This window comes from Anarhichas minor, unplaced genomic scaffold, assembly GCF_050575085.1.
Source record: "Anarhichas minor isolate MPS153535 unplaced genomic scaffold, ASM5057508v1 ptg000023l, whole genome shotgun sequence".
NCBI classification, from domain to species: Eukaryota; Metazoa; Chordata; class Actinopteri; order Perciformes; family Anarhichadidae; genus Anarhichas; species Anarhichas minor.
The window spans coordinates 6,411,673-6,427,931 of NW_027466469.1; the positions used below are offsets into that span (position 1 = coordinate 6,411,673).

The following is a 16,259-nucleotide window of genomic DNA, read 5'->3' on the forward strand; positions in this document are numbered from 1 at the left end:
CTAAAGCATACCCTGCTTTATGGTCTATCTGACTCTAAATGGACCATAATTTACTAAATGAACATCATGCTGTATAGACGAAGACTTGAAACTAGAGATTGAGACCATAAACTCATGTTTACAATGTTTACTGAGATAATAAATCAAGAGAGAAGTAGAGTAATTTTCTCATAGAAGTCTATACAACCAGACTTCTACTTTGCAATCAGAGGAGTCGCCCCCTGCTGGTCAGTAGAGATAATGCAAGTTTTAAGACATTTCCACATTGGCGTCACACAGCAGAACTGGAGGTTGCTGCCTGGTAAAGACAGAGAAGTGACACACAGTTGAGCTAGTGGAGGAGGAGCGGTGTGTGAACTGAAGAACAAAGTAACAGAATAGAAATGTGTGACCCAGGGTCATGTAGAGCGAGCCAATGGTTCAAATGTCTGCCTGTTTTCAGGACTCAGCTGAGTGCAGTTAATGTAGACTCGAGGTGACTCAATGATAACCTCTGAGAAATTTAGTAGCTAAATATGTCCATGTCCAGAAAATCAAGGTAAGAGTGCCAGCAAAACAAAATTCAACAAGAGAAATGGTGCAGTCTAAAGGCCTTTGAACACTGAGTCCGTAGTTTTGATCTGAAATGTAAAAACAAATATGACCTCACATTGTTTCAATCACACAGACTCCGAAACGTTGTGCGTCATTAGAGTTTTGGAACCGGGTTTGTTTTTCCGCATCCTTTAAAAGCCGTTTGACCACTCAGAGCCACCGTACATGCAAACATCATAGTCAAAAAATGGCATCTGATTCGCTGTTTCACTTAATTTATCACAATTTAAACCCTGTAAATGAGGTAACATGTCATTTCTAAACTATGAGTAGAGATTTTATGGTTAGAAACCGCCTTTCGTGTGGATTGATTACTTCTGTCTGGAACCACTCAACGAGGTCATCAATGTAAATCCATGTATCGGACCACTGCATCCCTATTGGGGGATGGATTCAGTCCGGTCCCCAATAAACCAGTAGAGTCGGCAAACAGTTCACTGGTTTAGGAGAAATTAAAGGAGAAAATCTGTATTGTCCTGCATCCTTCCATAGAGGTTAACGGTCAAGATATATAAATATATAATACAGAGGTGCACTAGTGGAGCTCAGTTCAACAGGACGGCAGTCTTGCACCTTGCTACCTCTGTAAATATGATTATTCAGCCGCTGTCTGCTAACTGCACAGTATTCCTGCTGTAAAGCTCAGAGAGAGGATTTGGTATCTCAAAAACACTTTAGCAGGGGGTGTGCTTCCCAAAATGGAGGGCCTGAGCCTGGTCCTCCAGCCGAAGGACGGTTGGATGGTGTCTCAAAGCACTGGTCCAGTCTGCCACCCTGTAATGACAGTGAGATGTGACCCTGGGGCGTTCTGCTTATTTGAAACAGCTGGCTGGATGCACGGCCCACAAAGACAGGTTATGAGAAGACATAAAAAAGTTCACCCCACCAACACCATCCGCCTGATTTAACCACAAAAGCTTCCTGGCTACTCCCTCTCCGGCTTATTCTCCAACCAGGTCCTCCGCGCTATCCCGGCCTGGGAATAAATAGTCCTGGCTCCAATTTCACAATGTAATCAAAACACTGGGCTTTGTGGGAGTGCACAGAGGATAGGAGCCAGGCAAAGCGGTGGGACAGGGAGGAGTATCAAGGAAAGGGGGATCAGGCCTTAGTTTACATAACCAAGGTCAGCTGGAGGAAAAACACAATAATCCTTGGCTAAGGCAAAAACAGTAAGAGCACAAGGGAGGAGGGCAGACCGAGGGAAGGGAAATATAAAAACAAACAGATAAAAGTCGCAGTGGGGAGGCCTCCGTTTGCATGGCCTGAGCTTCTGGTATGGCATGGGGAGGGGTAATTGGGAGCAGCCACTGACACTTTAAATAGCTTCTGAGTGTGGCGGGATGCGGTTTTTTTGGGGGGGGGGTGGACTTGACACCGCAGGACGAGGAAACCAATCCCACGGGCCATTGTGTAATTCAGACGTATTGAAGGGAATAGTTTGAAAAAGTGATCGCCCTCTTGCCACCATATTGTTTTTTTGGTGCAAGAAGAAAAATCACCTTTACACTGCTCCCACTTGTTGCACAAGCATTGGCAAGAAGAAAAGGGAACATTTTAATTCCCTACCTGTTGAGGTTTAGTGCTCATTTGCTGCCATTTCCAATCGGTCCATGGCTCCAATGTGGATTGGTCCAAACCTGGAGGAAGACAAGCAGTTAGCAAATCCACAGAGGGCATTTTTACAGCTTTCTTCCCTAAAAAGGCAAAAGCCTGACATAAAGTACAACACAAACAGACTTTGAGGAACCATGATGTGGAAACAGATGAGGATAGTGGGAGTCAACGGCTGAAAAATGCCCTTCTACAGTGTGAGCATTTGCAACAACTGTCATGTCTTCTTAATTCATGCTGCGCAGGTGAGGGCCTCCGATTCTCAAACAGGACAACTATTGTTCAGTACAATAACAAAGATTAATGGCTGCCCCCGAGAAGAGTAGACATGACACATGGCCTCTCTGCAACACTTTCATAGCACATACTCAAAGCATCAGAATTTAAAAAGCAGTGAAAGAAACATGTGGTTATAATGGAGGTTTAAAGTTTGCTCTGAGAGGGAAAGTCCGTCTTCTAGAGGTGTACAAATTAACTTTCCTTCACTCCTCCCGTTTGGAGGCATTAACTGAAGTCATAAGCAGTCTGATTCAGAAGAGCATGAGTCCAAAGTGTATAGTTAAAAAATATAAAACAGGCAGTGGTACGTGTCCACAGGGGCGAGTTTGGATGCAAGGGGTAGACAACAAGTATTGGACGCTTGATGAGCCACTAGGTACCTGAAAGAACGAAGGCATCACTCGTCTGCTCCTTGATTTCAAACCGGACAAACATGGCAGCTTGTTTGAAAGACAGTTTTCTGTTATAGTAGGAAAATGAGTACCAAAAATGTGTTTCTGAAAACATTTGAGGCCATGTAACAAATAAGCCATGTATCCGTCTTCCTTTTAGATCCACAAAGGTTAGTTTAAAACATTTTTGGGAGTTGCACAAAGTAGCCTGAGGAAAGGCCCTTCTCTCAAAATGCAAACTGGGGCTACCAGAATGCATTCCACCGCTGCTTACATGGACATTGAAAGGGAAGCGTGGAAATGACGGATCCTGTAGACACGTACCATAAAGCAGTTGCAAACAGACAATTTTCCATTGTGTCATATCCAAAAAGCTTGCTCCATTACTTCTCAGATAGTCTGGTGCTGTGATTGTTTCCTCGGCCTGTTGAAGTTGTATCAAGATAGTTACAGGATCTAACTTTTTCCACACTGTAAAAAAAAATAAGTGACATTTACTTGAAAAAAGCTAGGTAACAATTTGCACTCAGAAATTCCGAGTAATTTTTACTCAGGAATTCTCAAGTTAAGTTTACTTACTAGTAAGAATTGTTTTTTATCCAAAATTTTCAAGTAACTTTTACTTGCAAATTTCTCCCTTAGACATAAAATGTACTTAGCCTTTGATAGTAATCTTTACTCAGGCTACCTTTGCATCTAATTACAAAACCCCAGTAAAACTCAATTAGGTGTTTCATGTATATTTAACTAGCTTTTCTTTACTTTTTTAATTGAGAAATATTAAGTAATATTTACACAATATATCTTTTATCTACTACTACTCTACACAACTGTTCAAATATGAATGTTGCATTTTTTTTAAACTGGGCCACTGTTAATTTAATAAAATTGTCTTAACATAAGGCTTCTACAAAACTTCTTTTAAACTACAGCAGCTTTACTTGTTAACTGGTGAAAGAGGTCACTGCTGACAGACACAAATACCAACATATATAATCTGGTTGGCATTGCCAGACAAAACATTTCTAAATCAGTGCTGCCAATAAGAAATTTAAGAACACAAACGTTTAGTCATTTAACAAACACTTTTAATTTGAAACGATGGGTATTGCTTGACAACACTTAGATACACATAGATATAGCCCATGAGCAGAAGGCAAGCCTTTGCCACACTTTGACAGTCATCAAGAACCTCTTTTCCCTCGATGACGACGAACACGATTGTCAGGAGTGAAGCCTTTCTGTGTTGCATTTCCATGGATGACAAGGATCTTCATGACATGTTGAGCATAGTCCTCTTCAATGACATGTTTGAAATTCAAATTTACTAATGTTCACTTTTACATCTTCGAGTCTGATGTGTTCTCAAAAAAGGACAATAGTGGGGGAAACAAACAAAAATATTGAATGTGTTCAAATGCGTCATTATGTATCTATTCTCAGTGTATATGAGCCCAACACAATTTTATATAATATTAGATATCTAAACTTTACCAGGCTGGGTGATTCCAGCATGGGTCTTTGTTCCTGCAACTCCGCCCTTTGTCCCAAGTATCTCCAGAAAGTTGGTAGTGCAATTGTCCAATTTCGACAGAAAGTTTCACTCCAGATGAACTGTGGTTATTCTTCTGAACTCCTCATTGATCTGAAACAAAAGACAATAAAAAAACATGATCAAGATGAGGTACCTTGCTAGAACAATTAATGCAGTAGTCCTCCCAGTATAATGTACTATTGACAGCAACACAAACTACGACTTCAAATGTATATGTCAAGTTAATTATAACAGTACTAAGTTGATTTTACCTTGTGTCAACTGTTGATGTCAACTTGCTTAGAGTGAACGTCCTTTAATATTCTGTGAAATATATAAAGAAATTATGTTAAAACATGAACACACAACATTAAATCTGAATTTGGCTTAAATCTTCATATTGATAGCATGTTTTATCCCCACGCAAAAAACCAGCACATAAACAAGCCAACATAACGTTAATACTGAGATACACAGCAGGCCTGGTCATGTTGATATGCGACACTAACTCAACACAGTACTGGCACCTTGTTTCATGCCCAAAGCCTTCATCATCAAGGACACCACATTGGATAGAGACATAAGAGACCAGTTTAAAACTAATGACAGAAATATAAGTTACTGTAAAAATATGTCAGAATATGATAGTGACAAAATAATGTTAAGTGTATTAGACTCGCTCTAAAGTCACTAATTCCACCACATATGGGATATTTGTTAGCACATGACCAGAGTGTGCTTGTTGCTGCTTAGCTATGATTCCCTGTCTTGTCACATTTTCCTCATTCGACCTCGGCTGCACTTGAGGATGTCCGAGAGAAACACGCTGTGCGTGTGTCGCAGCACAGCAAAGCACCTGTGCGGCAGAAGTGGGCTTCACAAAACCGAAGTAATTCCCCCTCGTCGACGGAGCGCAGCTGGTCGAGCACCGTGTCCCCAGGCCAACAACTTTTCAAGGGAGAACCCTGTAAAATCGTGACCAAAACCACCAAAAACATGTCCACAAAATGTAGCGCCGTGAGCCATGTCTGTAATGCTGTCCCAAGTTAGCTAGCATGATAGCCTAACTAGCTAGCACGCTAAACTGACCAGTTCGCTACTCTTCAGTGTTCACAACTCAAACACAGACTTGACCGAAGGCTCAACAGCAACGTAGAGCATTAATTAAACATATAACCTACCCCAATGGCTCCCGTCCATGAAGTTCCTCTCCTCAGGTGAAACGCTGCCGTCCTTGTTCAGGTTCTGCTGTTCCGTCGTCTCGTTGAAGAAAGGAGCGCGAAATCTCCTCTGACGTCACCCCCTGAGTACGCGCTATAGGTTGCCAGGTTTTACTCGTATTACCCAAGTACATTTTACTTTGTTGTGTCAGGTAGTGCATTCAATACAGTAGTTTAGTAGATATTACTTAGTGTGAATGATTAAAATGTACTTATAAAAATGAGGATACATAATTACAAACAAACACCAAGTAACAACATTAAATAAAAGGTGATATTTTAAAGTAAAAGCACTGGAATGATAATTTCTTGTAAAATTTACAAAATAATCGAGGTAATAATTACAGGGCCAAAAAGTCTTTTTTTTCAGTGCACGTTCCAACAGTAGCTCAAATAAAAAGTGGCAGCTGTAGTCTGTCAAAATGTAATACACAAAATGTTGAACAAAATGTCACTGAATTCTATTGTAGTGCATATTTCTGAGCTCAAACAACCACGTTGCATGGGCCCAATTCTGAAAAGTGAAGCTTGTTCTTCTTGGCTTTGGTAACCCTAGTAAATTCTCATTTTATGCTCGTCCTTCACCACAGGTGTCCTGAAGCTGTAAAGCAGAATCATTCCATTGACAGTCATTGTCAAGGAATGCTGCCGTCACTTGGAGGGAGCTTGGTCAAACTTGTGAGTCTTTCCAATCCTCTCTCGAGATTGTAAAAAAGAAGAGAAAAGGCTGTTTTAGGCCGTTTTTGCCACGTTTACACTGAGCGGCCACACTACGCCGGAGTTTTGGAGCACCCTAAACGGAGGAGTCTGAAAACACCCCCGAGATTGGAGGTGTTTGAAAACTCCGGGGTTGCGTTTGAGTGTGGACGGTCGGAAACGGAAATTACGCCCACACCCGTGTTCGCTACTGGATTGGTTCTTAGCAACCATGACGTCTCCGTCCCTGATTCATCACACTCACTATCACGTGACCCGTACCCGGAAGAAAACAAACAGGCGGCAGGGCGACCAGCGATTCATTTCAACATGGATAACGAATGGCAAGCCTTGCTTGCGTTGTTGTCTGTACTAGCAGCAATTGTGGAGTAAATTCATCATTTTACAATGCTGCTACTGCCTACAGGCGGAGGAGGCAAGCTATTCTTCAAGCGAAGAGCGACAATTCCCGAGTCGTCATCAGCCGTACACGGAGCGCCGGTTTTGGGTAGAACCCAAAGTTTTGGGAAGAACGAGCGCCTGGTGGAATAATTTCATCAATGAAGTTATGATTCCCGAAGAATGGCGAGAAAACTTTCGAATGTCCAGATCGGCATTGATCAACCTTAGCGAAATGTTACGTCCGCGTGTGGAGGGAGCAACAACCACGATGAGGGCGCCCGTGGATGTACTTATAAAGGTAGCGTGCACATTGTATTACCTGAGTGACGAGGGCAGACTCCGGAAAACCGCTAATGCATTTGGACTATCTCGACAAGTTGTTTCAGTCATCATCCGACAAGTCTGTAGGGCCATCACCGTCTTCCTGGGTCCGAAGTACATACGGAAACAGAGTACCGAGCCCGAAGTGAGGGACCTTGTGGTCAACTTCTTCCAAAGACACGGTATGCCACAATGCTTGGGGGCCATTGACTGTACACATATCGAAGTGAAACAACCACGTGCTAACTCTACAGACTACTTCAACAGAAAGGGGAAACATTCTTTGAATGTACAGGCCGTGTGTGACTACAAACACTGTTTCATGGACGTTGTTGTGAAATGGCCGGGAAGTGTTCACGACGCATGTATATTCTAATGAGAAGACACGCTGCACTAACGTTTTACTTCTTCCGTTTGGTAGCCTTGAGAGACCTTAGTCTGTAAGAATGTCTTTATGAAGCATGAAAAGATGTACGTAGATATATTCTATTCGCTCTTTTAGTATAACATTGGTGTTGTATTAAATGCTAATCGCGGTTAGCATTTCTCCATTGGCGGTAATGTTAAAATTAGAAGCTAGCTAGTCGGACATGTTACATGAATATCATGGATTGTTGTTTTGTATTCATGTATGTGTATATGGACAGTTTGTAAAGCCATATTTCATATTGTGTTTCCACAGTTTTACAAATAAGAAAGATTCACACTAAAGTCTTGAAACTCTTCTACGGATTCCATGGTCTTTATTTCACGGATCTACTGTTAGCGATCTGCTAAGCTTTCCTGCACGAAGCAGGAGCAGAATAGAGTGAGAGACGAGTGAGAGACGTGTGTTGACCACATTTATGGACCCATAATCTAGTAAACGTTTACGTGTTGATTTTAAAGTAAATTTGATGTGTGAGAGAGAGAGCGAGAGAGAGAGAGAGAGAGAGAGAGATAGACCCGCAGCGTTGTAACTAAGTCTGAAAAATAAAACTTCTAAAACTTTCCACGAACTGTCTGAGTTTATAGAGGACTATTTTAGAGGAAGATCTTAAGTATCAAATACAACCTTTCATTATTAAAGACTACTTTATTACTCTGTCGTATTTTTAAAAAACTAAGCAACCAATCCACTTCCTGTTTACACCGTCACGCGCATGCCCAGTGTACGTTAATGGTCACGTGCTGGCCGTCTTCGAAGGTTGCCGTGTGGATGCATTTCAATTCGAAAATGATGCTGAAACGCCCGTGTGGACGGAGATCGTTTCTATTTGACAAATCTGCATCCAAGGAGAAACGGAGTAGTATGGATGTAGTCTTAAAGTAACTAGCCCTGTACCAGATGATCCCGCGGCTCCTACCTCTGCCCTCTGGCCAGGACGCGTTGGGTCTTGTTTTGTGGCGATTCCCTCGGGTGAGAAGCTGGCTCTGACGCAAGACACTCACTAACTCTTATTTTGATTCCTCTTTGACCCTGACTGACTGGGTGAGGCCTGAGGCCGAGCCGTGTGAAGACAAGTTTGAAGCTGAAAGTGCAGAAAGCCGTTTGGAGGAATTGTGGGCTGAGATTGATGTGCTGATAGGATTGACACGACAGGAACAGGAAGGATTGCGGTCTTTGCTCTGATGTTTGTTCCCCTCGGTGAGGTTCCTATTCACGGATTAAGGTTTACTTGTGTCACACAATGGTTCATCAGGTTGAGCAAACAGAGGACAGAGAGCCTGGAACACCTTTACTTTGAGGACAGTGGTGGGTATGTTCCGCTTTCTGAGACTGGAAGCCGTGACGCCGTGTCCTTCAGCCAATGGCGAAAAATGAAAAATGAAAAATGAAAAAGACTTATGCAAGAGCACTCACACAACTACAGCTGAGCGCACTCTCTCACGTTAAGGGGGGGGGGAGAGATACGGATGCATTTGAGCCTTAATGGCTCCCTTTGTGGCCATGAAAAAAGGACTGCGCCATTGTTAGGAATGTACAGTGGTGACATGGCGTGTTCGCTCGCCCTTGCCAAAACCAGTGAATCATGGGCCAAAAAAGGCGGGCGAACATCCACCCTTAACCCCAGGGACTATACGGAGGGCCCTCCCACCCAGGAGTCCTCTCAAACATGTCCACGGCCCTAAATAGACAGGGACCTTTTGACAGTGCCTGGAGGGAACGGACTCAACTCAGGTCAGATTAACATGGGAAAGACAAATATCCCTGCCACAACACAGTGGAGGCATTTATTGTCTGTAAACAGGAGACACGTCCTTCAAAAAGGATTCCTGTGTGAAAACAGACTTCAAAAAGACTGACTTCTAAAATGAGTGTGAGCTTTCACCCTTCACTTGGCGATGCTGTGGAAAGTTGGTACACATACTAGCCTGCACATGTTTTACTGGCTTCTTCATTTTGTCGGTTCAGCGGCGCTGGAACATGTACGTATCCTAAACACATTAAAGAAAAATGGCTCTTCAGGGGAGGAAATGACACGGCGTTACCAAGACCAACAGTGCCACCATTCCTGAGGTCGTTAAGCTGTCGGCCTTAAAACTACCTTTGACAGTGTGCCTTTGGCTGCGGCTGCTCTCTAATTAAATACCAGAAATCTAGTCTTTTTTCCCCTCGCTGTTCCTTGGAAAATCTGCACAGGGTCTAAATACAACTTCTGCCCTGCCCTCTCAGGCTTGTTGGCACAGGGTTGATGCCATCCTGCTTCATTCCTCAACCCACATCTGGTCATTCAGCCTCAGAATGGACAGAGGTTATACCAACCGGAGAGAAAGGCAGAAAAGGCAGCCTTGGTGTCTAACTGAAACCAAAATAGTATTGTGGTAGAATTCCTTCTAGCCAGAGCCAAATGTGTCACCGCATCCAAACTGCAGAAATCTCTCTTGGAAGTAATCTAACTTCACAGTGAACTAATGAGAGCCTGGGCGTCCGTCTCTAAGCCTTAATGAGACAGAGGATGAGCGCTTTCCAGCGGCAGCTTGGTCATTAGGTCTAATTGTGTTCTCACGCTGAACATGACAAGCGGCACATTGCCTCTGTGGCCAATTCATTCATTTGCAGAGCCATGTTTTCTAATGGCATGCACAAACGGATGAGCGCATCACCGTAATCTGACAACAACACATGGCATGTGTGCCAATTGCCCCAGCCATGATTGATTTTTTTTTTTAAGTCAGTGGGGGAAACACACACACAAGGGTCATCGGCTATGGCTCATCTGCCTACTTTAATTACCACTGCTTTTTTAATATGCGACAAAAAACATTCCTGAACGAAAAAAAGCTGAAGATGTTTTAATAATCTCTTATCTATAGACACACACTCTCCCTCTTCGTGTGTGTAGATGAATTCAAACTTAAGCCTCAATCCTCTTGCAAGATTGGAATGCCGTTCCCTTCAATGTACCTTAATTTTTATTTTATTATTATACTATATTGATCCCTTTAAGGGGGAAATTTGTCTCTGCATTTGACCCATCCCTGTATATAGGGAGCAGTGGGCTGCCAATGACAGGCGCTCGGGGAGCCTGGGGTTCAGTGTATTGCTCAGGTACACTTCGACACGTGACACGTCCCAGTCGAGGATCGAACCGTTGACCAGACAACCCTCTTAACCCAGTGAGCCACGGTCGCCCCCAGATGCATAAAGTAAATGCATCTTTGAATCATTGTCTGGTAAAACAGACCCGGTATAGAACTTAAATTTAGTGTTTAAATGCATTACGGCCCTACATGGTTAATTGGCGCGCATAACTACTTTGGTGAGAACAAGGTTATTGTAACAGACGTGGCAAAAACTACAAAATAAGACCAAAGGACTTGCTCACGTTTGGAAACTGACAGTGAAGCCCAACAAGGCAAGAGAGTTTACTCACATCATCTAAACCACATTAGGAAGCGACATGAGCTCTCCCAAAACGTCTGCAATACTCCGTCATTGCACAGGAGAGATGTACACACACACAACTAGGGTAAGTGCAATGGGTCCAAGTTGAAGCAGGAAATCGGTCTGTTAACTGTGAAGGATGTTTGTAAATGGGTAATACTTTCACTGGTTGCCTTCGTCTTAAGCTTGGTTTGTGTGATCTTTTTGGCAATGACGTGCCGAGTACAATATTACTTTTATCAATGGAAATGATGGCCAATACAACGCCAACACTAAGTGCCTTTGTACGAAAAAAGGCCTTATTTTTCGTATGCATTTTTAAAAATCTATCATCCGATAAAAATCGTGACACAGAAAACTTGCACACCGAGTTTGACACGTTTTATTAATCTTATTAATAGTTATAAAATGTGCAATACAAGACAAAACTGAATAAATTATGAGGATGCAATGGATAGCGCTAGTAGGCTACCAAACGGGGCTAATGAATGAATGACGTTAGCAAGAAACTATCAGTTAGCTGCTAGAGCCCAACCACTGCTATCTAATCTTTCATGTCCTTTGTTATGTGACCATTCCCAATTCCAAGCTGCTCTACCATCACCTGCCACAATCCATCTTTAAGTTCCGTATCCCTGTATGCTTCACTTTGCTTGTTGTGAAGTGCTTTATGCTGGAGATGAATGAACAAAGTAAATTTGCAGATTAGATGCTATTTTGGATGATGACGTTTGCATTTAAGGGGGCTGTGACTGGTCAAACAACAAGCGACTTAGTTTAGAGTCTTAGCCTGCTGACATTGGCTAATTAGAACTAAACAACAGTACAGGTTGGGGAAGGTTAGTGATGGGAATGTTATTAGTTTTGCACAGAGAAATACACGAGGGCAAAGGGCAAAACTGCCCCTAAGAAATATAATTTTGCCCCTGATATCACTAGGAGAGGGGCAAAAAATGCCCCCATAATTTCCTCTAATAATAATGATAATTTAATGAACTTGTCAAAAACATCGTAGCCTATATAACCCGGTCCAGTTGCCATATGTTTTTGATTTTCGCCTTGACTGATGTGTGTGAGTGAAGAACCGAACGTTCTAAACAAATAAATAAATGTGCGCTTCTTAATCAGACCTGTGACTGCGGTCAACTCAGCAGACACTTAAATTTGAGTGAACCTACATGCTGAAATTCACGGTAAACGCATTCAAACGGCACAGATCGGGAGCGAGCGAAGGACTTTGCAAAGTTCGCGGAAAGATTAACGTGAGACAACATCCGGTTTCTTCAGACGAACATCCGGTTTTCAGAATAAGATGCCAACAAAGTACATATATTGCATAATGGAAATTAGATTAAATTAATTATATTCACATTAAGTATAAAACATGCTACCTGCATCTCGTGAGTTCAAGGGAAAATACACCTAAATTGTGCGTAAAGTGTCTTCATTCTTTGATTTGAGGGTTGCTAATGAATAATACCTGACTGACAGTCAATTAAGATATATATTTACTTAAGCAAAAACTCTGAACTGAATTTGTACCTTCAAATGGCACATTTTTGAAATATTTAAGGTGCTATAAAAATGTTTTTCTCAAAAACACAATGACTAATGCATATGTTCAGGACAAAAATGGGTAATATCACAATATTTGAGTGCTACAGAAATGTTTTTCACAATAATTCCATACAATGACTGATGTATATGTAATCAAGGCATCGTTGACTTAATAATTGTTAATAGTTGTTTAAAAAATGTAATAACAATAAATAACCACAAATAAATAAGAATAAATTGAATATCATTGTCTGATTTATGTTTGTTTTTGTTCAAAAAAATCTAAGAAAACACTTTAAATTTGTAGACTACTGCCTAATAGTCTTATTATTGTCATTTGATGACAATTGCTCTTATACTGTAAGCCTAAATAAGTATATTTATTATTTTGAACAAAGGTTGAATGTTATTTCACAAGTTTCAAAAAGTGCCCCCAATTTCATTTTAAATGCCCCTGGATTTCAGTCAGTGGGGGCAAAAATTGCCCCCTACAAAATATGTAAATTTCCTACCCTGGTTTTGCAGGTATTTGGTGGTGAACCAAACCACTGGACAGATCAAAATGATGACGCTATATAAAATATTAAGGAATCACCAAAAGATTACACTATCCTGAGGGGAACATTAATGTGTGCCACAATCAAACTCAATCCCGTAGGCTTCTTCCTCTGGGGAACATGAATGTCTGTCCAGAATTTGTATTGCAATCCATCTAATAGTTGGAAGTGGTGGACCGTCCAACACTGCCATCTACAATAAGACCCAACTTGCAATAAAGCTTGTTCAAATTGTGCTGTAAAAGTTTCCTGTTCCCACCACATTTATCAAAATTTGTTTGTTTTTTAAGTTTAAAATCCAGGGGGGTTGTAACCGACACACAGTCACAGGTTAATCCCGCACTGAATGGGTCAATGCACATCAACTGACCCGGCTTTGTGACATCAGTGCTGCCACTGAACAATATTTGGCTTTGGTTAACGGGCTTTGCGATACGAAATGGGAATTGATTTATTGAGTTTCAAACATCTGAGAACCTTCCCGACTCATTTAAAAAGATTTTCAAGAGGGACAAACAAAGCAGAGGTTTGGCCGCACGTGCATGGAAAGCTGAAGCTAAAACTGTATTGGCTACTTATGCGATTCATTTTGTATAGTTGTATGATGAAACTACAGTTGCAGGCTGGAGATAAACCTGTGACAGCGGTCTCATGTGAATGAAATGTGGGTGGAATGTGTATGAAGGGGGCCTCAGTGGAAAGAGACACACTCCTTTCCACTGTCACACATCTGCAGAGACAAAGTCAGACTACACCAGTCAATCTGATCTGGACGAGGCAGACAGCAGCTAGAGGATGTCAAGGCATACTAAACTTCCCCCTCAAATCCACGCAAAGTAGAGCGAGGACTAAGTGTGAACTCGTTCTATTTGCCTTCAGAGGACGCTTGATTAATGAGTCAGATATGCAGCAGCAGAGGCAGAGGCCCGGGGGCAATCAATGAGGATATACCCCACTGATACTGTGCCAAACCCATGAAGCCTACAGTATTTAGTACAGCTGTTATACAGGCCACACCTCCTTCACTAAATCAGGACACATCAGTTTGACAGAGCATCATCACTGACTTTTAGAATACAAAAACACAAGGTGTTTCCCATTGTTCTTTGCGTGAAAATATTGTGATCACATCACGTCCATGCCGTGTTTCCACTACATTCAATCAGCGGTGGCAGCCAGTGCTCCCATGGGACTGCAACATTTCAAATATGATGAAATGTCAGTCACACAAGCACAGCTACTTCTGTTTTATGAGAAAGAGAGGCTCCACACAGTCTAAAGGTTGAGGCTGATGATCCTCTACTCTAAACCCTGATACATCCTCTTCCTCTGTGCCATACAGCTTCATTGTTGTCCAAAAACTATTAAAAACCAATCCATTAGACACAGTGTTGCACTGAATGACATGTCCCTTAATTACTATTAACATCGGCACTATGATTGAGTCTGGAGCCTTGTAGACCGGCTGCTATAATCAAACAACAATATGGATCATCAATGATCGGCGGCAAAAACAACAAGATCAGGGATCTCTAAAAGTTATATTTGCACCCGTTTTTTCTTTTGTGCTGATCCGATCTGAACCGTGAGTGTTCTGATCCGCTGCACCACTACACTGGTTGTTTGTCAAAGAGATGACGCACACATTCAGGGTTCAATATATGTCTACACAATTGCTGATTTCAATACAATACATAATTTGAAAGTGCATTCCACAATTGTCCACGTCATGCAAAAAGACGCAGAGGTTTGTGGTAAGATCCTGGTCCACCTTCTTAGAGGATTACTGGTTTGTTTAGCCGTCCACACCTGTAGTCTGCTTCTCCCGTCAAGTAAAATCCACGAGAGAACCGCACGCTTCATGATCTGCTAACCCTGTCACCGCAGCTAGGAAAATAGCTTTGATTAAAGTAACGCATCTCAATAAAACTGCATAAATTCCATTAAAAGATTGGAAAAGCAAACATTAGCGAATCAAATACAGCAGAGGTTAGAGTCCTGCAGTAACACTAATGAGCACGGGATCTAAATGAGGCCACCGCCTTCTGATTGTCTTCTACTACACAGGACATGGGGTCACTATAGTAATCAGTTTGTTGGCCATGACCAATAGGCAGCAGACTGAACATGTGTAATTGGGGAGGATGTCATCTGTCTGGTAAAGATCAAGCAGCCAACAGGGTTTTGGGATTTGGAGGGAATACTTATATTTAAAATCTCAGACTGACATACAGGTCAACAGCAGGAGTTCCTGAAGATTTAGAGGTTTAATCATCTTTACATTTAATATGCTGACTGGTATGACTACATGGCTGAACAGTCTGATTCATTCATAAAATAACTTTGAAGCAACGGACCCAACATGAGTTCAGCCTGATGAAGACGGAGAGCTTTCAACGTGGTTTCACCACCACCGGTCCCAGTGGTTTCCCACTGTCTCATTACATCACACATCAAACAAACAAACAAACAAACAAACAAACACTGCAGGTTTCGCCCACAGGGGGCACCAGAATAAACACTCAATTAAAGATCCTCACAGTGGCTTTAATATATTTTGGGTAAAGCCCTAACGCAGGGGAATCTGTGGCACCAAAGCCATCGTCCTGTGTGACTGGATGGTAGAAGTGTGTGTGTGTGTTTTTGATGGGATTGTGTTGTTGCATGTGTGGAGGTCCTGAAACTGTGTTCCTGCTCCTGGAATCCACTCCGGCTGGACCCCATTGGGACATATACACGTCAGAGTCCTTATGCGGTGTGTTGCATACAATGTGTCACTTTTCTAGGAACACATGAATATGAGATGAATATGGAAACACTAAATTCCTTTGAGAAAAAAAATTATAATTTTGGGTACAAACTGGTTTATGTTTTCAACCAGAATCAATTACATCACACCAAATACGCATTTAGGACTGTTGTGAGAGGGGCAGAACAGTCTACATATATCTCTTTTGGTATTAGACCTCTTCTCCAGGACTGTGTAGGCGTGTACAAACTGTTTGATTGCCATGTAATTTTCCACCATGACTCAGCCTACCTTCAACCTGAGCGGAGGTCTAATCCGCCCAAATAACTCTAAAAACCTGTGTGGGTGTGCAGGCCTTTAAGGATTTGCAGATTATTACAGATTGCAATGTTTTCCACGATAAGAAGTGTATTCAGTGCAACATACACATTCATCATAATTCCAATCCTTATTCCAAGCTATCATATGAAATGAAA

General features: G+C 42.0%; 2 long non-coding RNA genes across 2 annotated transcripts in view; both read right to left on the minus strand.

The window, feature by feature from the left end:
* Positions 1-761: 761 nt before the first annotated feature.
* LOC142955301 (uncharacterized) overlaps positions 762-16,259 on the minus strand; it is a 32,215-nt gene continuing 16,717 nt past the window's right edge. Inside the window, exons 2-3 of the long non-coding RNA XR_012955834.1 lie at positions 2,164-2,234; positions 762-1,368 (exon numbers count right to left, since the gene is read on the minus strand). This is a non-coding gene — a long non-coding RNA (uncharacterized LOC142955301). The remainder of the gene's footprint in view (positions 1,369-2,163; positions 2,235-16,259) is intronic.
* LOC142955505 (uncharacterized) lies at positions 4,413-5,864 on the minus strand. The gene is made up of 3 exons (XR_012955862.1): positions 5,595-5,864; positions 4,686-4,737; positions 4,413-4,524 (listed from the first exon to the last, which is right to left on the minus strand). It is a non-coding gene; the product is annotated as an uncharacterized LOC142955505 (long non-coding RNA).